Raw genomic sequence first — 11,042 nt, 5'->3', positions numbered from 1 at the left:
GTTACACCTGCAGGCAAATGGCCATAACGGACAGACGGTGCAAAGACTTCGTCGTTCGGTAGATGACACGATGCGACTCTTGCGTCGCATCAGGAATAGACGCAATCGTATGCGTGAAGACTGCGCGATCCGTCTCGTGCAGGCGTATGCGACAAGCGGTATAACGTATGCTGCCCCCTACCTGAAGTGGATAGGGTCGGAGAAAAACAAGGTCGATTGCATGGTACGAAAGGCTCTCAAGAGGGCAGTCGGCGTTCCACTCAACACGAGCACCGACAAGTTTCTGGAGCTCAGACTTCGCAACTCACTTGACGAGATAATCCAGGCGCACGACGCTGCGCAATAAGAACGATTATCGAAGTCAAAGACAGGTCGATGCATCCTAGAGTTGCTCGGCATCACGTACCACACTCAGCATGGAGAAAAGACGGTGGTTACAGCCTCGGTCCGCGATCGCCTGATCATCCCGCCGCTTCCCAAGAACATGCACCCGACGCACCACGTGGGGAGACGCAACAAACGAACAAGCGACCTTCAAGAGTTGTTTGGCAACAGCAACGAGGCGGTGTACGTAGACGCCGCGCGATATGGAGAAAGCAGAAGCGCACACGCGATCGCGGTTGTAGACCGCACGGGTAGGTGCCTCGCGACCGCCACGGTGACCACGGGACACACGGAGGCGGCCGAAGAAGCCGCGATGGCCCCAGCACTCGCCGCGATGCCGAACGCAGCGATCGTGATCAGCGACTCGCAGGTGGCGATCCGCGGCTTCGCGGGCGGCCACGTCTGGCGGAAAGCGGCCCGCACACTCCAAAGTTGTGACGACGGCGACTCGACATCGCCCTCGCAACCCCGAAATTCTACGGTCTTTATACTCTGGCGCACACCGATGTCCCGCTCGCGGGCAACGAGGCGGCCCACGCCACGGCTCAAGGTCTCGCACGCGGAGCCGCCGCAGATTATGTGGCCGCCGCCTCCACCTCCCGAGAGCGGGGCATCGGATCTGCCAGAAATGCCACTACGACAGAAATGCTGCAACAGGAATCACAATGGGCGTGGGGCCATCGCCTGACCACCTTCAGCGACCTCACCCAACACTACAGACTCGAAAGACGCACATTCCTGCCACCGCACGATAAATTAAACAGGAACGAGGCCGTAACCTTATGCTTGCTCCAAACACACACCTACATTAGCCCCGCCGTCTTACATCACTGCTACCCGGGTTTATTTATAGCAAAAATTGACGTGTGAAAACCTCACGGACAGAGAGCAACGCTGCGACAATGCTCTGGGAATGTGCCGTCAACAGCGGTACTGAAACCACCTCCGTTTTCAACGCGTCTGTAACCGCGGCTGTTACCAGAGTACAGAAAGCCTCGAGCTCGCTTTTTCCCGACGCCGCCCTAGCTCTGGGGGTCACCGGCGGCCTTCTCCATCGGTGTCGCCGCCGCTGGGAGGCGGCTTTCAAAAGTTCGGAGTTGGAAGACCAGCTCTGGGGCCGTTCGGCAAGCCGAAGATGCCACCCGAGTCCAAGGACTTCGAGCTGCCACCTGAGGCCACCGCAACAAAAGCTGCCAGACCATTATTTAATTAAGTTTCTTCTTCTTCTTGAACTTTTTTTATAGGCTTTACTATCACGGCAGCGCTCCATGACGAATTCATTCTTCAGCCACGTGATATATCGGACCTTTTAGCATTGCGTTCACATTCGAGCACCTGCATTTTCTCGTCTCGCTCGCGTACTTCTATCTGCTTCCTTTTCGCTTCTCTTCCTGGCGCCCGCTCCTCACGTGCTCGCGCTTGTTGTTCCACGTACCAAGCTTTGACTCCACTCCCCTCAGGTCCATGCGTTCAGGAAATGACAATAGCTTTCGCGCGTTCATCCTTGCTAGTATTTAGAAAAATCACAGTGTAGCAAATGAATTTCTCCTGTCGCTACGGATTTGTGGTGATGCAAGATGCGAGGGAAAGCGCGTGAGAGTCGACAAGAATCATGGCTTGATGCTCGCTGTGTGCTGGCGGGCCCGAAGTTTAGCAGTAACGTTATCACGCGCTCGTTATGGGAGGAGAGCACAAGCCTTCTCATCTAGCCCGGTCATGGCTGCGCAGGCTGCCCGCACGGCTGAGTGCACACGCGACCCGTACGCCATTTCTTGGAGGGTGCAAAGACTAAAGGCGAGCCAAGATGGGTTCATCGCGCTGTCTTTCCGTGCGCCTATAGTTGGAGGTATACCTTAATGTTAAATTTCGGCAACATGGTGAATCCCTGAGGCAGTACGAAGCGTTCGCTCCCCGATGCCGGCACTTTCATCACGCCAGCGTTGCGATAGCTAGTGCTCACGGAAAAAGAGTGAGATCAGTTCATGTTTGCCTGTGTTTGCCCGACATTATGATAAATAATTTGGGTAGTAAGTGAATGTTTATTGCAATTTGTATGGCCGATAAAGATACAAGCCTTACTTCGTGTAGTTGTTTAACCCTTTCCTACCACTATGAATGATTGGCCTCTCGGACGAAATGGCGACATTTGTTGTGCCGAATCTCTGATGGTGGATATCCACCAACTACGTTAACGTAAGCAATTGTTCACGCTCTGTGAAAGCAAAAGTGATATTGCGAACTCGGACGCAGGCTGAAGACGAACACGAGCGTCAATTTCGAGCTTACTTTCTTTTTCTTTTTTCCGAAAAGCCAATCTGCACATATTCGTTCATTCATCGCGTGAATCAACGTCACCAGTTGAATTAGCATGGGGAGTAATGTACCCGTCAAACCCTCGCTTTCCGGAAAAGTGAGTAGACCTGGCTGCACTGACATTGTAATGGGCTATATAGGCTTACCTTCTTACAGCGAAGCTGTATACCACTATCGTCCAAGGAAATTTTCGTGTCGTAAGCAAAAAAACTCAGTGCCCTTCCACTCTGTGAAGAAGGATGACCAGCGAAGCCGTGTATGTGGGCCCCTTAATGGCGAGCTGTACCTCCACCGCGGGTCGGTCCGGCATTTTACTATCTTTGGGATCGGCCCATGTATGGGGAGAGCTTAACGCCTGCTTTCCCTCCGCCGCGGATCGGGCCGGTATTTCACTTTCTTCGGGATCGGCCCACGCATGGGGAGTACCTAACGGCTGCTTCACCTCCGCCGCGGGTCGGGCCGGTATTGCACTATCTTCGGGAACGGCCCACGTATGGGGAGTGCTTAACGCCAACACGAAGCAAAGGCAAGTGTCCGCAGAACTACTGCGTCAAACACTTGCCTTTGCTTCGTGTTGTCGACAGATTCGACTTCGCCCTGCCATCTGCGAGCCGCCTGGTTAGCTCAGATGGTAGAGCGGCTGCCCCGGAAAGGCGGTGGTCCCGGACCAGGACGAATTTTTGTTCAACTTTGAGGCTTTTCTTTCGAGGAACCCGTGGGGGTTTCCTTTGTAGCAATTGCTACGAACGGGTGGATGTATGATTTTCCATTTATTAATTACTTCTCTCCACCTTACGGGTTTCCGCAGAACTACTACGTCAAATCTTTACCTGAGCACCATGTTTATGTCTTGCTTAGCTCCACAAAGCCCAAAATAATTCTACATCGTGGAAAATTAGGGCTACTCCTTCTCCTTTTTTTTTGGCCATGGACAGCACCGTCATGCAAAAAAGAGAATGAAATGTTATTTAATGGGAACATAACTAGTGTAGTAATCAGTTAATTAGACATTGGTTTTCGTATGCTTGAATGTATGTTTTTTTCTGGTTACAAAAGGACAAGAAACTGCATTTTGTCAGACGGTTAAAGGCAGCTTGCTTCACCAAAATATAGCTTTGATTGATACAATATATATATATATATATATATATATATATATATATACTCACACACACACACACATATATATATATATATATATATATATATATATATATATATATATATATATATATATATATATATATATATATATATATATATATATATATATATGTGTGTGTGTGTGGGTGTGTGTGTGTGTGTAAATAAGATATTGATTTTGCAAGTACACATGTTCCTCAACTGTATCCACAAGAGATAGAAAGAAAATTTTACGAGGCACACTGCACTACGCGAGAATGCAATAACTGTGTAAGTGTAGCATCTGTATCCTTGCAGCACATGCGCAAAGGATTGTCGGCAGCATGTTTTGATTGGTGTGGATGTGCATGCGCTGCATTTATAACTTGCTTTCATGTATTTCCATCATTTTTTGAAGTCAAGCACTGGTTGGTAGTCTAGTGTTAGTTCTGTCGTATTCTGTTCCTGTGCGTACTTTTAGTCCTTCTGCTAAAAGAATGCAGTCGTAAAATCTTACATTTACTTGGCCAGCCAGACTTCCAGTATTGTAATAACGGAAGCTGGATTCAATGTTTTCGCCGTTTCTGACTGCCATTCATTTCTTCTGTTGGTTGTGTGTAATGCATGCAAGATGCGATGTGCCACTATGTACAGATCTCTTATTAAACCACTAAAAACGCGTTTGTCTTTCGTGGCCTGTGATGCACACTTAGACATGGGTGAGGTGAGATGATGTTAGCATGCTTTGGTTCCATGTTCGGTGAAGCAGTTCAAGGTATCGCTTGGCCTCTGTCAAACCAGTCTTGGACTTGCTGATGTTAGCCTCTGTCAGGGGGTGTTCCTCCAGAAACTGTTCCAGCTTGCTCACACCGATGAAGAAACTGGCCATGGCCTCTGCGCGACAGCAGTTTGCAGTTTAGAACTGTAGGCTGCCCAGGATCGATATACAATGTCTTGAATTGAATCCTGGGGTTTTACATGCCGAAACTACGATTTGACTATGAGGCACGCCGTAGCGGGGGATTCCGGATTGATTTTGACCACCAGGGAACCTTTAACGTGCCCCCAATACACGGGCCTTTTTTGCATTTCGCCATCATCGAAATGCGGCCGCCGCGGTCGGGATTTTAACCCGCGACCTCGTGAGTCGACATGCTGAGCCCGTTTCTATCGTTGGCAACTCATCAACACGATACAAAGGCTCCTTCAAGAATGAACTGCAGTACAGTTGCGTGCTGGACGTGACTGCTAAAATTTTAATCAATGGTAACCTAAGGATGCAGTGTAAAATACACTATTGTTCAACTTCAAGTGAATCTGTATATATGCACTAGCTATTGCGTGGGAAGGTGAAGGGGGCGTTGCCTCAAGTGCCTTAATTTTATTTAATTCAGATAAGAATCACCGGAACAGGTGTCATTGTAATCATTCCATGTTAGATCACATAACACATGTAACCCATTCAAAACGCCGATACGCACGATAGTGTGTGGCAATTTTTCCTTATCTTCAACGGAATTTTATTAACACCAGAAGCGCTAAGGCGCTGAGCAACTTCACGCTACAGAGAATTGCATCCCAAGTTTCGCTTTGAGTCGCCGTTGAGAAAGCGAACGTCGATCCAAGTCCACACACGTCGTACGCACCGTATTTACACAGGTTCGTGTGGTCTCCAATACAATTGTACACAAATCGCAGATCACGCGTAGGACGAAGGAGTGTGACCATCGTAAAACATTCAAATTTGTCATATCCAGCGGACAAGCGGTCAGTACGGCGTGATCGCTCGCGTTTTTCGTACCGACAGCGCAGGTAACGAACTAAACTGACTGTGGCCCAGCGCCTCGCTGCATAAGCTGCTCCGCGAGTTCCTGTATTTCCTTTTACTTGGACTCATCGCAGCACTCAAAGATGTCAATCTCCTGCCTTTCTGTTTTCCTTTCGTTTTCATGCGGCGCGGCCATGCGCGGCTGTGCCAACCTGCCGGAAGAGCAGGCCAGGAAAAATTTTGGATATAGGTTAGGCTCATAAAGTTGCATAAATAATCGCAATGAAGGCTGAACTATTACAATTTAGTTTCTGACGTCTTGACAATATTTTTAATTGTTTATCAAATGTTAGCAATGTCATCGCGTTTCACTTTTTAGTTTCTGCGATCACATGTTTCCTTTCTTTTCTCCCTATGTTTTCTCTACGACCTGCTTTGCATGCTGCCACTGTCATCCGGCGGACCGGCAAGTTTCTCAGTGTGTTCTCTCAAAATGTGTAGTTTTTCTGAACTTGAACCCTTGCGAGCACTTGTGATTGTATAGCTTTTTAAAAGCTAATTGCGCCGCTCTTAGCCTGCGTTGTTGTTAATTTTGTGACTCGTTGAAACTATGCGGAACGCTTAGACTAGCGCCGTGGAAAACTCCTTTCACTGGCTGTCCCATTTGAACAATTCTAATAGTAAATGTAAGTTTACGCAGATGGTTAGGCGATTCATGCGCGTTGATAAACGGGTGTTAGTTGAAGTAAATAATATGTGCGAAAGCGCGAAGTGTCAACGTGATCTTGTTGCGCGTGCCGGCTTTTTTTTTTTTTGCGCGATCGTCGCTTGTGAACATTTACCAGTTTGGGTGCCACTTGAGTGTTCTCGTGTGTTCCATGTTATTTCCGCGTGTACTTTGCCTTGACTGGATCGTTAAATGGTAGGTCGGGCGCTCCGCTTTGCTGCCAAGTTTTAAGACACCGTTGTTCAGACCTTGACGTGCGTGCTGACAATCCTGGGAATTTAACGTCGCGCTTTCATTAAATACTCGACGTGTGTTACCCCTCGACGAGATGAACTGATCGAATTTTTCGACAGTTTGTCGACGATCGCTGCGGCACCGTTGTCAGATTGACATTGCGAAGGAGTCAGTTTGACTTGAAATGTGAACAGATCGCAGAACGATTGCGTCGTCTAAACCCGCTGTCTTGTTGGAAATTCACCGAAACGTGGCATTACGTAGACGTAGCCTCAGTTTGTTTCGTCAACAAGCCTAAGTGAGTCTTGGGCTTGCGTCTGTTTAACGTGTGCAGGATTGGCTGGATGGATGTACGTTATAAGCGTCCCCTTTGGAACGGGGCGGTGGGTTGGGTCACCAAGCTCTTGCTATCATACTGCCTAATGTCCTACCTAGGTTAAAAAAGAAAAAAAGAAGGGGGGGAGGACTCGCGATGAATTCCCATAACCTAATTTTCTGACCCCTATTGTGAACTTCGTTTTTGTATCTCTTCGTTTTTTGTCGTTTCCATACTGTTGTCCACCAATCTTCCAATCGCCTCTTACTAATCTCTATGGCGGACGTGTCTACTTTCCCCATACTTAGCACTTGTCTCTATGCCATCTGTCAACAGTGTCAGGCCATTTTGACCTGAAGCAATCCTTGTGACGTGATAACGTTACCTGTGATATTCTGTTTCAATATCCAGTTTTGGTATCCTCACAGAGGGGCTACCTTACATTTCTTGCAGTGTAAATGTGCAGTACGCACATCATGTTCACTATGGTAATGACTGTCATACGAATTCGTCTTTTTATGCCAAAAGTATTTTCTGTGTTACTTAAGGCTTATAGTTTCCTCACAGGGGGGATTCCTTGCATTCTTACAGTGTAAACATGTGCTACACACATTCTTCAATCCTTGACGGCCACAGAGCTGTCTCGACTCAAGCAGAGCGAATGAGCCACCCATCCGTGTTATCCAAGGAGGTACATGGATGTTTGCGTTGTCTGTTTCCTTCATGCCCCGGTCGTTAGGCCTCGTGCCATAAGTCTCCCGTCTGGCCGCCCCGTTGAAGCAATACCGCACTACCACTTATTTTCTTTGCCTCTTCAGCATTTTCTGTTGGATCCGCCTTCAGGCAGCAGCACATTTTCTCGCAAGTGGCACAAATTGTTGTGACCAGGCACGATCATCTGCTGAATATAATCAGCCGCCTAATGCCACCTGTGTACTTAGTTTGGATAAAACTAGCGACTGGTTGAGGCAACAGTTGCGTTCATGTCTGTCTTCAAGAGTTGTGAGCACGGCCAGTTTCAAACGCTTGGCAATAGGGGGCATGTGCTATCCGAATGTTATACAAGTTCTCCCTCTTGACTGACCCCAGCCAAGAGGACCGCGAAAGGAACTGGTCACTAGATGTGCAAGCTAGAGTACAGGAAGCGGAGACGTCAATGTGGCAAGCCGCTATGGACCAAAAATCTAGCCCGGCCCTGTACAGAGTCCACAAGACAACCATCTCTGTGGAGTGGCTGTACGACTTTTGTTTGAGACCCTTGCAGGAACACTGCACACTAAAGTGTATAGACGCCGCTTCGACCAGTCGGTGGACGACGGTGCAGTGCAGGGCATGCGAGGATGACGAGGACAGCATTGAAAACATTGTGCTCTCGTCAACCGGATGGCACCACACTTCCCAAGGCACTTGGTTTTGTGGAAGCGCGTTATGGCTATGACACAAACATGCATCCCCTAGTAGCGACTTCAATCACGAAGGCATGAATTCTAAAGTGGTGGTCAGGAGGGCAGTGAACAAAGGGCATACATATTGTTCGAAGAATTGATGTAGGGTTTCTTTATCTTCCTTTTTTTTTTCTATTTTTTTTTTGGTCAGAGCACCATGACGTGTCCACCCGATGCAAAGGGAAAGGCCACGACGATCATCATTTAGCTTAGCAATGTACTACAAAGGAGTCCGAGGGAACACCTGTTGTCCCTTCGCAGGTGACTCAGGATTTTGGAATCTCGGAGTACACCGCGGCCAGCCCAAAAAATTGGCAACAAAAGTGGATCAGTTAGCATGCGTGTCACTGCTGCGTTGAGCAGACGGCGCCAACAACATGCGGCAGAAAGAGCACATTGAGCTTCACCGGAAGCGGTATGACTAGAGGCTTGACCACCATGACGGCTTCGTAAGTGGCTTGGGTGGAAGCCGCACGGAGATGCTGTTAAGGCCAAGACCACTCAGGGCCTCAAGGCCAAGATGCTTGCCAAGAAGCACTACTTGGAGAAAGTCCAGATAAAGAAGATGCTGAACATGCATGAGGAGAAGTTGGCTAAGCAGCCAGGACCTGAGGCAGCGGCACAGGGTGCAGTTCCGGTCAACCTGCTGGACCGTAAGAACCAGTTGAGCGCTAAGGTCCTGTCGAACATGATGAAGCAAAAAAGGGAAGAGAAGGCCGGCAAGTGGGACATGCCCATTCTGAAATTCCATGGTGTAGCAGACTGAGGCGTTCTGGGTGATCAAGACAGGCAAAAGAAAAAAGAAGGCACGGAAGTGCATGGTGACCAGACGTTCATCTGAGAAGGCATTCATGCGCAAGCCTCTGAAGTTTGAGCTGTTCACTAGACCAATGGCACTGTGTTTCAAGAACGTTCACGTGATGCACCTGGAGTTGAAAGCCACGTTCTGCCTGCCAATAATCGCTGCGAAAAGCCTGAGCTCACCTCTCTACTCACATCTGGGGGTGATCACAAAGGGAACTGTGTTCAAAGTTAATGTCAGTAAACTGAGCCTCGTTATGTAGGGTGGCAAAGCAATCTGGAGAAAGTATGCGCAGGTGAGCAACAACAGCAAGAATGATGGTTTTAGAAGCACATCAATGCTGCGCTTCTTTTGTGAATATAATGAAGGTTTTTTTTTTGGTAATTGTTTCCCTTTCATAGCTTGAAGCCGTCCAATTGTTCCTTTTGTAGGACTTCCATTGTTTGTGGTAACACACCCAGCTTCAACGTTTCAAGGCCACTGTGTACATGACCAGAGCTCATTCAAGGCTGTGCAGAAAGGGTGCTTGAGCGCCCTGCCAGCAGAGAATGCTTGTCCTCTAAAGCATTGCAGCATTGCAAATTTTCACTGGTGCCCCACCATGTGACAGCAGCTCCGTAATATGCAGTGACCTGATAACATTGAAGGTTGCTGTTGGATCTTCTGTGTTGACTTTGCACTGTCTTAGCATTATTCTTTTTTCCTTGTCACAGGTTGCCATGCAGATCTTTGTGGAAATTCTCGCTGGCAAGACCATCATCCTAGAGGTGCGTGTGCCTGTCGTTGCTTACTGCAAAAGTTCTAATCATCTTGTCTGTGATGAATCATGTACCACACATACGCACTTATCTGGTGATAAATGCAAAACACCGAATCACTATATGCAACTTCTGATCACTTCTCAGCAGTGTTTTATAACTTATAAGAGACTGTGTAGTCTTGTGACCCTTGTGGTTCTTTCCCCACCTCATTCGTAGGTCGAGCCAAGTGATACCATCGAAAGTGTAAAGGCGAAAATCCAGGACAAGGAGGGTGAGTTCTGCATGTAAGGAAGTTCACACTCTACTTTCACAACGAGGCTGTTAATTAAACTAGAGGTGCTCACAAACTTTGACATTTCTCACTGTTTTCTGGTTGGGGTATGCCATCGACCATGGTAACATATTTAGGGAATGTGGGGCGTGTTAGGGACAATACGCAGGCAAATTTTGAGCTGTGTATGTTTAAATTATGCCTTCAGTGAAAATTGCTAAGCTGTAACCTTTGAGCTGTTTAAAGGAGTTATGAGAAGCCCTTACGAATGTGCTCTATATTCTTGGGAGGGTCATAAACTCAAAACATGTAGTATTTTCAAGAAATGGCTACTCTATATGTGACATTTCCTGAAAGTCTGTGTTGTGTTATGTGTGTTTCAAAATAATTGCTAAATTCTGGTCTTCACTTATTAAAAGCATTGCAGACATTTACCAAATCCTTCGTTTTCCCCTATTTTCATGTGGCGTAAGGTTCGTAGGTGGTTTCTCTGATGTCCTCAGTGAATTAAACAAGGCAACTTGTTTGTTTGCTTAATGTAATGATCAGCTAAGGGGTGATGTGTGGGCAAATTTGTGGACTTTGCAATTAAGTACATATGCAAGTGCTATGCTTTGTTACGAATCCGTCTCGTAAGCGGCACAGAACTTAGCTGGTTCGCCTGGCAGAATGACAAATGCCACCAAGATCATATCTTGAGAAAGTGTGGGAGAACTCTACTGCAAATCTGTGCGCAAAGTTAGATGCATGTTGATCAAGTGCAGCTTGTGGTGAGGAAGAAAATCTGATCATGTGTTCGAAAGTGTCATACAGACATTTTCATCTAGACTTGCCAATGTCCCCTCTTTTACTCAAAGTTTATATTTCATGAAAATGAGGCGTTGTTAAGTGCATTGTGG

At 47.4% G+C, this 11,042-nt stretch overlaps 1 pseudogene; it reads left to right on the top strand.

Moving 5' to 3' along the window:
• Window positions 1-7,906: 7,906 nt before the first annotated feature.
• LOC126543135 (ribosome biogenesis protein NSA2 homolog) overlaps window positions 7,907-11,042 on the top strand; it is a 41,936-nt pseudogene continuing 38,800 nt past the window's right edge.

The sequence above is a fragment of the Dermacentor andersoni genome, chromosome 10, assembly GCF_023375885.2.
Source record: "Dermacentor andersoni chromosome 10, qqDerAnde1_hic_scaffold, whole genome shotgun sequence".
Lineage (NCBI taxonomy): Eukaryota > Metazoa > Arthropoda > Arachnida > Ixodida > Ixodidae > Dermacentor > Dermacentor andersoni.
The sequence above is the reverse complement of the archived record's forward strand: the minus strand, read 5'-3'. Positions and strand labels throughout refer to the sequence as shown.